General features: G+C 36.6%; 1 protein-coding gene across 2 annotated transcripts in view; it reads right to left on the bottom strand.

The window, feature by feature from the left end:
* Positions 1–15,442, bottom strand: part of CDH13 (cadherin 13) — a 501,672-nt gene that overhangs the window by 283,367 nt on the left and 202,863 nt on the right. The window lies entirely within an intron of this gene.

The following is a 15,442-nucleotide window of genomic DNA, read 5'->3' as shown; positions in this document are numbered from 1 at the left end:
TGGTAGCCTTTGGATGGTTTAACCAGTAATTACTAAAGATGGGCTTAAACTGTAAATGCTCTGTCTAAATAGGAAACGTTCCCAAAGTTTAAGATGACCTTTATGGAAAGCTCAAGACTGAACTCAGTAAGTTCCTTTCTAAGCTACTTAACAGGTGTTACTGTTATCATGTACATCACCATTAAAAAAAAAGTCAGCTTCAAAAACACTTTTTCTTGGACACTTCTCTCTGTTTTTATCCCATATACAACTGAGCTTTTCAATTTTCTATGAAACCTAGTCCATCAATACATAGCTCGTGTCTTTTCATAATAAATATACCTTCAAAAAAACCCATATTTCATGACATCTAAGCCTGCAGGAAAAAAAAGTATTCAATATAATCATTAATTTAACAGACTTCCATCACCAGCTATTAACAATTAAAATCTTAACATTCAAGAACCCATATAACACAAAGAATAGAAATCCTGTTCCTGAAGTTGAACAAAATTTACTTTTTAGAGGAGAGAACTGGAGGGCAAGTACACACAAGGTCCTATAATAAAAGGTTTGGTTTGCCCAATGGTTGTCTGAAGCCAAAAAAAAATTGTAGGCAATAGAAAGAGATGTATTCTTTCCTTTTTTGTTTTCTAATCCACTTGTGACTAAATAGAAGATTTCTTCCCTACCTGTAGCCGCATTATCTTCTCTAACTCGGAAAAGTTAGATGATTTCCAGTCACATACAATTGCTTACCATAACATTGTTCAGTGTCAAAAAATACAATTTAAAGCTAATGGTAAGATTTTATGGCAGTTTAAACTGTTAAATTATTAAACTGCTACATACAGAAGTTTGGTGGATAATGGCTATGCATTCTATATCTTGCAGAATGTAAATGTAGCTATTAGTGGGGGAAAAAAATCAGTTTAACACTTTACTTGAGATGGAAGAAAAAAAGAATAAAGACATTCAAGAAGCACAAGGCTTCACACTGAATAAACCAGAGCCAAAAAAAAAAAGTGGGATATTTGTATAAACTATTCCAAGTGTTAGAAAGAAATTAACTTCCTTGTAGCAACAAGGTTTTGCTTCTAGACGAGCTTAGGAGTCAAGGAGGTTCTGCTGCATCCACCAGGACAGGATAAAGCAACTTTAAACCTGTCTTAAAAAAAGCCGTTCAAACCTGTTTATTAGGGATGAATCTGATATAGCCTGGGCCTGCTACTCTAAGAGACACATCAGGATCCAACAGGAAAAGCTACATTGAGCTGGGCTCTGGTAACGTCTGGCACAACAGGGACTTGGAGACAGATTCCCACCAGCAGTGAAATGAATGGCAGAGCAGCCTTTGAGTGGCTCCAACCTGCACGTGGGGCGCTCTGCTTCCCTTGGTCAGAAACAGAACACGAACGTTAGAGTCTGGAAGACAGTCTGCCCTGAGTAAGCTGGGTTTTTTGATGGTTCCCTTAATACGTGATATCAGAGTTTTATCCTATTATGCTTAAGACACACATACTCCATCCTATAATGATGGAATTAAGATAGAAATCAAATAGAAACATAGGTCTCCAGTACCATTTTAAACTAGCAAAATATAGATATCTAACCAGGACCTGCTCCACCTGTACCGTGCAGAGAGAGGATTCAGTTATATTGTGCAATTACTGTAAGCAGCCACAACTATTCTGGGCCTTGGTTTTACACCTTGTCCAAAACACAGCCAATACTGAAGCCATGGATTTACAGCCATAACAAGGCACTGGCTCACTGCTAACAGAGAGAAAAGAGAATGCATACCTAAAATGAAAACATAATTTAATTTCACAGCTGTTTCCACTTCATACCAACCATTTCTTACACTGATACTGACATTATTAAGTGATAATCTATAAGCACCTATGGCCATATTTGACTTCAATTACATAGGTCTAAATCCAAAATATAACTAGTTTTCATAGACATTTATTCAACTCAGTGCTAACAAACAGCACAACCCATGCTTCATCACCTTACGTAGGTTCAGATTATTACTCTAGTTACATAATTTAGAAATAATGAAAGGGTTAACCACTATTTCTTATGTAATTAATTGTTATTTCCTTCTATTTAACTGCAGTTATAGAATGACTAACACACCTAATGACAATAAATAAAAAGCATGTTACCTATAATCGTGCACCTGTTTTAATCTTACTGTATATTGATATAGTAACATTCATACTGCGCTTTCAGGCAAAAAGGACTGGACTTATCTGGAATATTAGTGAATCTTACATGAAAACAGAATTAAAATATTTGGAGATCCTCTGAATAATATGCTCATACATATAATGAGGAAGGCACAAGAGCGCACCCATCTTCAAAGAATTCAGCAATAGACTTGAAATATACGTGGTTTTCTCTGCTAAGTTAAGGGAAATGCAGATCTGAAACTGTAGGGATAAGTAATGAGGTAAACCAAACCTTTAGATTAATGAAGCAAGTTATTTTCCCCAGGATCAGACCGCTGTTTAATTTTTACTGAAAATTAACGCTGCAGGCATACGATCACAGTTCTCAAACAAAAACAAAAAATGATTTAATGGTATTAGTAACTATTTATTTTTTGGAAATTAGCCAACAACACATCATGGAGTTAGAAAAATAATTTAACCAGGTCTAATTTTATTAATAAGGAAAACCACTTTAATATGTATGTTTCTATGGCCACGCTTATTGTGCCTGTAATACAGAAAGGTCTTAAAGCAGTCCCAGGATTACGAGCAGAGCAGAGACGGTTTTGAAATTGATATTTAAGAAGAACAGTCAAGTCATTTCAAATACAAATCATTCATTTCAATTCAGCCAAAGAAATCAATAAGCAAGAAAACAGATCTCTCATCAATCAGGTTTACTTCTCTAGATCTATCACTTTGGCATATCATAGAAATTTTCAGTTGACAAGACAGTATATCAGCCTTAAACTAAATTTACAGAGCAGTACAATTTAAACACGATGTTATGTTAAAAGTTTTAAACCTACAAACCCCTCTATTTATACAGTTAAGATTAGGTATATATTCAGAGTACAATCACAGGTCTGAGGAATGATCTGTCATTCAATTACGTTACTGTCTTTTTACAGTTTTGATATTTCATTCCAAAACAAAGGAACCGTAAGCATTTTATAGCACAGCATGTCTGTCTACCACACATCAACAAAACCATTGCTAGCCTACAATGGTACTTAGTGGATGTCAGATGTATTCTGTACACTTCAATTCTGTTACCTATCACAGCACTATATTTTACTGAAATCTAGATATTACAGTTTTCTCACTTGTAACACACAGCATCTCCTTGCCTCTTACTTCCTTCAATAATAGGAAATACACGTAACTAGAAAATTAATATTAGAAAACCGAGTTTTTACATTTTGCCCTTCTCCAGTGCTTTGTAGAGGAAGAAGTGGAACTGAAGCCTTAAATCACCAAATTAAAAAGCCCAACTTCAAACAACCCTAACCTCCAGGGACAACTTCTGCATGGTGAACACATTAGAACAATTTTACCTGAAAACAGCATATATGTCAGCCCAGCATCACAGGTGTGAATCGCAGTAAGGAACCAAATTAAACTACAAGAGCCCTTTAAAAAACAAGACAGCACTTTTCTCCAAAACAAGTCACACTAAAGATAAGGGACTTCTTTCTGAGCAATTCTAGGAACTACACAACATTCAGAAACATCCAGAACTTCTCCAGAGCTTTTGGTGGCCTACTCAGGAAGCTGTACTCAGTGCAAGACAGCGTGGCTCCTATTGACCACTGTATTTTTCTACCTATTTCAATAATCAGACATTATAATACTTCCTTTTACATTACAGGAGAGCTGGAGGTTCACAAATGCTCATAAATGTCAGAAGAAATAACTGTTTAGCTCCACTTTCCAACTGCAGATTACACACTGTCATGCCGAAGGAAACGAGGCACCTAAATTCCTCTGAAAATGTGGGCCTTAGTAACTTATACCTCCCTGCTTTCAGAAATAGCTTTTTATTTCTAACATTGCCTACCTGCTTTGAAATGCAGAATGACTCTATAAATAATAAAGCAATATTTGAATACAAGTAATGAGTCAGACATTCCTCACCCTTTCTCTCTACTTTTCAGATACCTTTGCATGATATAAAATGGTATTTAAAAGAACAAAAGCTTAAACGTGAGAAGGTTTCTAGGAATACAGAACTGCAAAGGAATTATTTGTGCAGCCACCCCGAGATCCTTCCACAGTTCGTTATCTTTGCAAAGAGCAGTAAAAACAACATGCAATTCAAGGATAAACCACGCACAGCAAATTACAGAAGGATGGTCGCGGGTCAGCCCCGGGATACATCTGCCCTTATAGTCTATCCATAATGATGACCAATACCATCCTCTACCAGCATCAGAGCCCAAACCAGCAGGCGTAATAGCAAGTATACCCTTTACTTTTGGCCTCTACATGTTGTGACAAGTAGACATTGTGTAGAGTATCACAATGCTAGATAATTATTTTTTTTCTTTCAATCCACCACCTGACAGTCAATGGAAGTTTCTTAGTTCTTCAGTAGGAAAAAAAATGGATAGTCGTTCCCTGTGTTCTCTGCATGCAATCAACCATTTTCTAAAGCAGAATCATATCCATCCTTAGTTGTTTCTTTTCCAACATTACAAGCCCTGTTCTGTTTAAATTCTTGATTTCTTATCTTGGATTATCTATGTTGCCCTTCTCTGAAGCTTCTCTTAGTGCATTCTTTTTAAGATGGCACAACAAGAACACAAAATTCAACTTTCTATTTGACATCTGGTAACTGTAAAGGATTGAGTTGACTTTTTCAGACACCAATCCCCAACGGTTCCAGAACTGCTCCTGAATTTTATAAATTATTAATCTGAAGTTATCAACAAACTCAGTCATCCACTACTGTTAAATCCCCCTGCAACACTATAATCTTTTCATTACTTGTCACCCTCTTGAATCGTTTTGGATGATCTGGAAACTCTGTCACTTCACTGTCTCCTTTTACAGATAATTTTTTTACTACGTTAAACATCACAAATCACTGTATAGACCCTTGGAAATATCCATTGGTAAAACCTTCCCTATGAAAATCTATTTCCACAGTGATGTTTCAATCTTTTTAGCCAAAAGGCGGTCTTCCCTCTTAGTAGAGAAATCCAAATATGGTTTATTGATCCTATTTATCTACAGCTTTGACTCCACAGATCTTAATACATTTATGAGATACAACTTGCCTTCAAAAGAGCTGTGTTGACTATTCACTTCATGATCATCCAAAAGTTTATCTATTCCAGTGACTGGAACAACTTGGTTTTAACAGGTTCACCTAGTGTGGGAGTGGGATTCAATGGGCTGTAGTTCCTAATGCATTTCAAGGCTTTCTAGGGTCCTTTTTGAAAAGGATGGGCAGTATATGACACCCACATTCCACTGCAAGTGAAGTCAATGCTTGTGAGCAGTCCCATGCCACAGTTAGGAGCTCAGCAATTCCCTGTTTAAGCTCTCTTCAAGTTTAGTCTTTGTTATTTTATAATACTGATTTTTCTGGTTTACTGTGCACCCGTATCTTTTGACACTTCATTTTGAGGTGTTCCTTCAGACTCCCGTCTCCTTCCTTCGTTGAGAACACCTGCAGTGGGACACAGCCTCCCTTGCAGGGAACACACTACTTTCTGAAATACTTGAAAAACTTTTACTGGTAGTTTATAATTTACAGGACTTTCACTTTTTAAGGGAGGTTGAGGATTCTGGAGAACCCTCTAACAGTCTTTCTGAACCTCTAATAGAAGTAAAACTGTTTAACTGTTTGTCAGTTATTTGCTTGTCACACAAATTTACAAAACCCAAAGTCTCCTAAGAGTAAATTCATGACTGAAATCAATGGCATATCCTGCTACTAAATTATTTGCAATGAGATAATTTCCCTAGCTCTTCAACACAATAATTTCTTACTTTGAAAGCTACTGCATAAGGGTCCACATGGTTCATTACACAAGCAGCAGGGAGTCCCTCCTTGAGAGAACGAAGGACAAAAAATGGCAACTTAGCTGTATTTTGCCTCTAGTCCTTGATTTAAAAAGCTGATGGGAAAATTTCTGTCTAATTCTAAAAATATAATTAACTCTGACAGTCTAATAAGAATTTTAGAAAATTGTTCTATTGAAAAGCATGTGAAGAAAAAAATTATTTTGCCCTTACTCTGCTAAATATTGCACTGGAATGCATTGTGCCTATCTTCATCTGCTATAAATTATATACATATATGTGTACACATAAGCTACGATCGCTGAACATGTGCTTAATTTGTTCCCAGAATTAAAAGGCTGGTCAAGATGGGAAAGTTTTCAACATAACAAAATGTGGGCAAAGCTTTTTTCCTTGTAAAGGAGAAAAAGAACTGGAGGATACATTCAACAGCTACTGTGTTCAGAGCTCACAGCAAGTGTTTGTGAACTACATCTGTATTTTTTTTCTCTGAAGAGTTTGGAATTCCCGATCTTTGTGGAATCTTGGGGAAAAAAAAACCCAATCAATTTTCTACTACTTACAAAGAGCATCCTTCATCAGTCATCCCCTAAAGGAAACAATATGTCTGATTTTTAGGACTTCTCATTAACAGATAATTACACTTTTTTCCAAAGCATTATTGAGTGTATCATGATTGTGTTCATTTTTTATTTTTCTTTAAAGGAGATAATTTATTAAATAATAATTATGCTAAAATTCTCACAATAAAATAAATTAATAAAATTCAGTAATGGCACTACATGACTTCTGTAAAAAAATATTAATCCACACATAACAGATTCTATTAATTCAAATTAATTTTCATGTTCCAGTGACCTTTAGCAAATTCAGATTAGAAAGCCCAACAGCACAGTAATAATGGATGAATTTGATTTATTATGTTTTCCTGTTTACACAATTTCAGCATGCACTGTATTGTTCATTAATTTTTATTGGTGATAAAATTCATATAGATTCCCTTAAATAATTAGTGACTTCTCCACTGAAGATATTACTCTTTGAATATGCCTGATTTAAATGTTATTCCAACCCTACAAGGAACGATAGCTCTTCAGTAATATTTAAGGGCTTGCTTGTTAAGTAAAAAGAATCTGTTGAGGAAAGGATGTTATGCCAAACACCTGCTTCTTTACTCTGGTCTCCTGAAAAAACCCAGCATTAAGCAGTTACGTTGTCTGATCTAGTTTAAGTCTATTGGCTAGTTTCAATCAAATTCAACCAAAAAAAAAATAAAAATCCAAGATAAAAAGTTCCCGAAAGTCTCATGAAAACTATAACATATAAAGCAAAAAGACATACTAACACTTGTAGAGACAGAAAGGCAGGAAGAGTTTCCATTTTGCACAGTCCGGTTAGCTGTAGCTCCAGGACGTGCTCTCTCCTATCCCAGTTTGAAATGCCAGAAAGTGGAAAATAACACCAGTGGTGCTGAGAGCACGGTGGGATGATGTAGGGTCATTGTGCCTGAGGCGTTATCACACATAGGAGGACCCGGGTTTGTTGCAGAAAAATAATATTTGTAAGAAACCAGCCTTCATCACTTCAATAGCTCATGAAAATACTTGTAATATATTATAATCTATCAGGTTTGAACATGAATTTCTGTTAAATTAATACAGTCCCTGAATTCAAGTTCTAGCCACACTCAGCTACATCTACGCTTCCTCCTTTTTTTTTTTTTTTTTGCAATTCTAATAAGTAAAAATATATAAAGACACATGTTATTGGATTATAGGGATCACTACTACTTTCAATTTATGGACTACATTGTTGTACAGATTTCTATTATCAAAATCCATTCTCATCTCCAACAAGTAAAATCGAATATGTAAGCTTAACAGTTTCATGCATGTGTTGTAGAAGTGAAAATAAAAACTTCTGAAGCAGTGCAAAAATACTTATGATGTTGGAAAAAAAAATATTTGAACCTTGATAAAAATTCCATTTTCCAAATCAACTTTGATAATTTTCCCTATAAACATAGTGAAATAAAGTATAACCTGATATGTACATGATCAGCTTAGTTCACGCTTCCTTCAAGGGTCTTTCCCCGCCCCCTAAAATCTCCCAAGATGGTTGGCCTGATCAAAAATCCTTTCCCAACTCTGATGGGAGAATTTCTGTTAGCTTCAATTAGCTTAACGTCAGACAATATTGTACAATGACACAGAACAATGATGCTTTAGGATGTGCTTAAACAGACTGCCACTCCATGGAAGTGCTGAGCGACGAGGACAAGCGTATAAAGATTGTTACATCTCAGCTTACGCCACAACTCAAGCTAAATAAAATCACTAAAATAATGTGCTGGCAAAACCGTGCAAATATTTTAACAGTCATTTCAATTCTTAGGTAGAATTTGAATAAATATTTATTCCATGTTATTCACCTGTTCTTCAGAAATATGAGACAGAGAGTAGCATGGCAGGAAAATAAGATTTGGAAGAAAAATACCACTGATAATTGTTGATAAAAGAGCAGATGAAATTGGGAGGCTTTCCAATAAAAGCAATGTGTTCCACAGCAGCACCCCACAGATTAAAATGGGAGAGAAAGCACCCACAAAGAAGGAGTCAGCATGGATTCACCAGGGGGAATCACCTACATGGGATCCTTAAAACATGGCCCTGGGGGTTTATTTGGGTCAAGAAAGCTGGGACAGGCCTGGAGTTGTGGGGAGATTCTTCTTCTTGGTTGTGGTTTTTTTTTTTTTTTTTTTGTCCCCCCTGCCCCCCCACAGATGACTATAATTAACCCTTTAAGAAAAAAAGGTGTCTAACATCAGGCATCATTAAATGAAATAACTGATGCATCTAAAAATCACAACTAAACTTGAGTCTAAAATTCAATTAGCATGTCAATGTAAAATTAGTTGCCAGGGTTTTATTTCATCTTAGTTACTTTACGTAGGTAATTTACTGGCAGGGACAGACTTTTCCCCCCTCTACCTTCATCTACAACACAGTTTAAGGTATCAAATTCTGAGATCAAAGTTAACACAAACAATGCGACAGTTAAACTGTAGTATACTTTGCTGAACAGCTTCAGAGCATAAAACCTCTTCTGTTTGGTGCTCTCATTAAGGTCATTAGCATGATTTATTATGAAGCAGGAAATTAGGTACTGGATATTTCAATATTGGGCAGAAAATTTAATTCCATCGTTGCCATAGAACTGCTTTATCTCCAACAAACTTGTAACCATAGTAACTAGATTAGAAAATATTCCTCAAATGTTTTTAAGTTCTTTTATTCTTATTAATGACACCAACCACTGAAAAATAATGGTAAATTCTTATTATTTTCCAGTTTTTCAAGGCATCTGCTGCTCAAGTGTGATTCTTCTGAAAGATCTTAAGTAAACAGAAGTATTTTAACAAGGCTTTCCATTAAAATTCTGTTAGCTTAAAGAGAATGAATGTATTCTGTTGGAATTGTTTATGTGACTATCGATATTTTAAAAAAAAAAAAAAAAAAGAAATTTGAAGAGAGACCTTTCAGAAAAAGAGATAAATTTGAAGTGCTGTTTTCACTTAATGGTTTGTTAGGACATCAAATACATATCCTTTAATGAAAATTAATATGCTGTAGTTTAATAATTCATGTACTTGCATCGAAAGCCCTTTAATTTAATGGAATGCTGTTCATTTCATTACATTCATTGCTGAGGTAGGTTGGTATTTTTCCATGAAGGTCAGAAGTGTGCCATTCCTTCATGCAAGCCATGAATTTGATCAGATGTTAAACTCTGACATCTCCAACCGTCCGTTCAGGTCCAACTCAGCAGGGCATTACACATTTTCAAGAACACTAGAATAGCAGGAAACCTCTAGGTGTCTGTTCTTTCAGGATCAGAAGCAGCTATATTATGCAACTGTGATTGTATATTTATCAAACTTGGTATTCCCTCCTCAGTACTTCTGTTGGAAATTAATTCCTCTTCTCTGGGGACTAGAAACTTTTCTTCTAATCTTCCACCAAAATTTATATCCATTAGGTTAGTACACCAGCTTATTCCTTTCACTTCCATCATTTCACGCGCTCTGGATTTACAGAAAACACTGTGCTAGCCTGAACAAATTGAGATGGTATATATTTCTGCCCAATCTTACTGTACTAGTACTGCAACTTGATTCTTCTCTAATCCCAACCTTTTTTTCTTGCTGGATTAGAAAGAACTACATTTATTAAGACTGTATTTATTGCCTAAGTGCTATCCATCAACAACACCCTTTCCCCCTCCTCCCTCCCTGCCTTTTTTGTACATCTTTCTACCACTCTTAGTTTGCCGATTGTTTATATATTCTCATCTGTGGATGTGTCTTTTCCTACAGAGAAAGACAGACACAATTCTGCATACTTTAGCTGAGTGCTCTCCTTATATGCCATAAGACTTTGATGCAAGAAACCAGAATTCCTTGTAACTGAGTAATTCCATCTACTCTCTGAAAAAGGTCCTCACCCTGCAATGTTTCTCAGGAGCCAATCATTCCAACGTCTCCTTAATGGCACCACTTTTTCAGTTGTCACTGAAATTTCTTGCCTTCTGGACAAGTCAGAATCCTTGCTGATGACCACCACCTCTTTTCTGAGCATACTCTTTGGAACAGCCTGATCATTACATCTGATGTGGTGAAGATTTGAAAACAACCAAATGGATATTAAAAAATAATTTTAAAAAATCGACTGGGTTTTTCCTGTAGACCTCAGACCCACTTCTAGTTCCACAGTAAGAAATAGTCTCTTGCTTCTACCTCATTTTTAGTAACTGACATGAAGATTCAGACCAAGAACTGAGATTCAAACCTTTACCAACTGAGAAGTCGGTAAGGAGTCACACAGATCTCTCTCTTGGTGTTGGAAAGGCTTTTAGGAACAGCTCCTCTTTTCCGCACATCATTCCCTGTCAGTGCACACCATTATCTTCCAGACTTGCACACCCATCCTAGCTAAGTCCTTTCCTTCCTCCTCTTCTGTTTAGATTCTCTCCCCCGACTCCTTCATTTTCTGCTTAATTCTCCAGTAGAACAAATGCACTTCATAATTCAGCTTTTATTTTACTGTTGTTCTTGTTCTTCTGTTGTCTTTCTCATGTCTCCTTGTAATCCACAATCCTTCTCTCTAGGTTGCTTCAAAATTTGGTGGATCATGATCATCTCTCCTGAAGCTTCTGTCACCTCCCCTTCAAACTTTTGCCTGAAGTTTGGCATTTTTTCCAGCTGCATCTTTAGCACTTAACACTTTTCTTCTGTGAAGCATATAATTTATCACATATAAATAGCCTCAATCAGATAGCCACTCAAAAATAATAAGCTTCCAGCAGCTTTTCCATCCAGTTATCTTCAGTTTCCTCCCCTCTTCAGGTTTTGTTTTTTTCTATTGCTGCATTAACAGCTAAGCTGTGTTTTCTCTTTGCCTTAAATTCACAGCTCAGAGGAGGATAAAAATCCACCTCCTTGTAGATCTTAAGGATTTCTATCCTGATTGCTAGCCTGCACCACTTTTTGTTTAGGTCAGTCCTGCCATCTAATTGTCATTTGGCAGTTAACTTTCCATCAGCCCAGCTCAGAGGCAGGGAGTATATATACACTGTCTGATGCAAAATATCTGAACAAACACCCCCTCTCCTTCCAAAAGGACAAAACAGCCTAGTAACAACGAAAAAAATTCTCTTCCTAGCAAAAAATAAGGGTTTAATTATTTTATTTCTTTTTTTCATTCAGCACAAGTTTTCTACAAAGTTTACTGTGTACATCTGTCTTCTGGCCTTCACTGAGCATGAAAAGTCCTGCCAATTTTTACCAGGCCACTCATGGCTCCTAGATCTTATGTGTCAACAATTGAAAACTCATTCTTATGAAGGACGATTCCTCTAAATTAAAGAATGGAATTGCGGATTCATCATATGTCCATCAATAAAATCCATAGCAAATCCTTTCAGCCTCTATTAATACGCTCTCACTTTGCAGATGTTCATCTCTCCTAATGTCTGAAAGAAGAGCTGGAACTTGTTGACCATCTCCACAACTACCTTCCTGCACTTTGAACTCTGCATTAGTGTAAGGATTAAACTTCGGAAAGTACCATCATGCAGTTCATCGCCACCGTTAAAGTGTGTCTGGAGATTACCATCAAATAGATGCAGAGAAGCACCACTCCTAAGTTAGTCTTAGAAAACTTCTCCGCAGCGTAGTGCCGAATAACCTATCCTCACAATTACAAGATTATCCTGCATCCCACTGTTTGTACTTCATTTGACTTGATGTGGACAAATAAACCGGAAAAGTAACATATGGAGAGAGACTAAAAATTGAATATCATATCCCTGTGCTATATCAGCAAGAGCTAAACCAAACACATCAATAACAGTCAACAGTTGTAGCCCAGGCCATCTGGTCACAAAGGCCCATATTACCAAGACTGTATTAAAATATTTTAATACCACTATTTTCCCTCAGGAATGAAGAATAATATGCAAAAGCTTAAATTCTGCTAAAAGGTGAGATTCCTCTACCTACAAGCACAGCATGTCTATGATAGTTATTTAATTAAGAGATACCCTAAAGAAGGGTGTGCAAATGGCAAGGCAATAATCTTATTCCTAAATGGTATGCTGGAAAGCCAGTAACAGCAAAGAGAACAGCCTCTCCACATGTATTCCCTTGTTAAGCTAAATACTAATTTGAATTTTTGTAATTAATTAAAACAAACCCATTTTTTCACTTGTCCAGTGCAATACCTCCTTCCTTATTTACATTACCAAACCTTAATGAATAAAGTTCTCTAGAATCCCCATGTTTTCTTTGTTTATGCTTTTGTTTCCTAATTGTGAAATAAAATGTGGTTATTTGCTCTCCTATTTTTGCACATCTGCCCTGCTCCCAACTAAGTGCCCAGTTCAACTGTTGGTGGCTGCTGCAATCACTTCCAACCAACCTTGTGCATTTCCGGGCAACATAGTGTGGGTTGGAAAGCAAGAGGCAGTCAGCACAGGTGAATAAACTGCACTGGTAATTTGCTAAAGCAGATGAAAGAAAGGGAAGATAACACACTCAGGGTACAACTGGAAACCAAACTTTTATGTAGTCAACCAAACTGGACCACACCATAGTATCAAAGAGAACTAGACATATCTGAAATTATCACTATCCTACATTTCATTCCGTCAGGAAGGCTTCACATTCCTGATGAGTAGAAAACGTAGCACTACCGTAACAGAGATGAAAGCAAAACAAAAACTGGAATTATTTTTCACACAGGAAAATGTGTGCTTATTCCCACTTACACTCCTTCCCCGCCACCCTTGTTCCTAAATGTTGTTATTGCTATAAAATATAAACTGCCCCACTGTGCAATCTCACAGAGATTTGACTGGGAAGGCCCAGTACAGAGGAGCTCAGAAAGACACTGCTCACGGAGTTGGGCAAACAGGGTGAGCCCTCGTGAGCCCCTGCACTATGAGGCAAACTCTGCTGTTCCCATCCCAACGAACCTACATGAGTCCTGAGCCCTGACTGCTGGCAGTTACATGACAGAACTTTGATCCAGAATCTGCTTTCCCTTCTTCTTCCTTCTCATTTTTTTAAATTCTATTATAACATGCAAACAATCCATTCTATGTTTTCTCTCTTCCCCAAAACACTATAGAAAACATAGCTACAAAATACATCTGCCATGCCCCTTCACAGCGATTACAACAGACCAGAAACAGCAAAGTTTAAGTTCAAGAAAACTTCATACACATCATAAGCTGTAATTCACCAGTCCATGTAGTGCTCTGTTGAGGCTTCTGAAGGTAAGCCCCAAAATAACGTGGAAGAGGAAATAAATGTGTTTCTCATGCCTGACAGAAGCAGGCACCTAAAGGAATTTTTGCAAATTCATGAAGCTATGTACAGTTCACAATAAACATCTAAAGTTAAATGAGACAGATAATCAAGTTTTTCTGCAGTTTGTGCAGGAACTGAAACAAGTACATGAATCGGGTGTCTAAGGCTCTCTAGAGTAGTACAGACTATTTTTATTTCTGAAGAGTTCACGGCATGCCTTATGAAGATCTATGACATATCAAAAAGACCAAAAATCATTGCTTTTATTTTCAGCATTGACTCCTACTGAATTTTTTAGTTAGGGAACAGTAGACATTCTTCCCTGCCATCACTATGTCTGAGGCTCCAAACAGTTCTCTTTATGCTTTGTTAAGTACTCGGTTGCAAATTGCTGAGGTTGACCTATTTATTGCATTATTTTAAATATCTCTAAAATTTGTGTCTCACTTGACACCTATACACTCTACGTGTATTGCAAGTGTACTTGCAATAGACTATAGCCAAAATGCTCATATCTAGATTCTAAAATTAGAAATATAATGAAAAAAAAATTATATTTAAAGACTCAAAATTGATGACAGCTCAAAGCATTTCAAGGTGCTGAGCATTTGCAGTTCCTATAATTGAAAGACTAGTTGAGGATGGGTATCTTAGAGCCTTTGAAAAACAGACTGCCAGATGCTTTTACATGTCCGTGTTTGCACATCATCCAACGCACTTAACTTGTGATCCCTGACTAGCATTTCAGGTAACAAATCAAGGTGACAAGATGCTAGGAAAACATTGAAGTACAAATAGGACCTGATTCATCTTATTCTGCTTAAGGAACCTCAGTTACTGGGACTAGCCTTCTAAACTCTCCAAAAAAATACTTCATGAAGGTACTTCTAGGAAGCAACTCAGACTACCTCAGATCTAAAAATTCAGTGTTCATGAACAGTAGGGGTGGAATAGGGCAGGGAGAATTAAAACAATAACAACAAAAAAAGAAAGACTATACATCTGTGTATAAGTAACCTTTTTGATTATCTCACTGCTTTAAAAATTGCACAACAGAACTCTTAAAAATTAACTCCATAACTAACATATTAATCAACATTATTTACTTCAGTTATTGATCTGAAACACTGAAATGTGAAGAAAAAAGTTCAGAAATGGCTTTAGAAAGTTTAGGATACATTAAAAGATACTTCAGACAGGTAGAAAAACTTAGGGAAATTTATGAGATCAGTATAAATTGTTGTTAGGGAAATAGGAGAAAATTAAATCTCCATAGATTATTCTTTCTTTTTACTGATAGGAAAACAACATTTCCTAATTATTAAAGTAACTGATTAGGTGCCAGCTGGCTAAATTACACATCGATCCTAGACCAAAATTCTGCCCTCGAGCTGCGCATTTAGCTCTAGTGGTCATATTGGTGGGAATCAGGAATAGCCTTGGCCTGGGCCGCCCTGCCACCGAGACGAATGACAGGTGTATAGCCCATCATGTCCTTAAAACATCTACTAAAATCAGAGCGATGCATAGGGGTCTCAGTTTCAAAACTACCAACATCCAA

This window comes from Chroicocephalus ridibundus, chromosome 4, assembly GCF_963924245.1.
Source record: "Chroicocephalus ridibundus chromosome 4, bChrRid1.1, whole genome shotgun sequence".
NCBI classification, from domain to species: Eukaryota; Metazoa; Chordata; class Aves; order Charadriiformes; family Laridae; genus Chroicocephalus; species Chroicocephalus ridibundus.
This window is presented reverse-complemented; position numbering and strand designations above follow the sequence as displayed.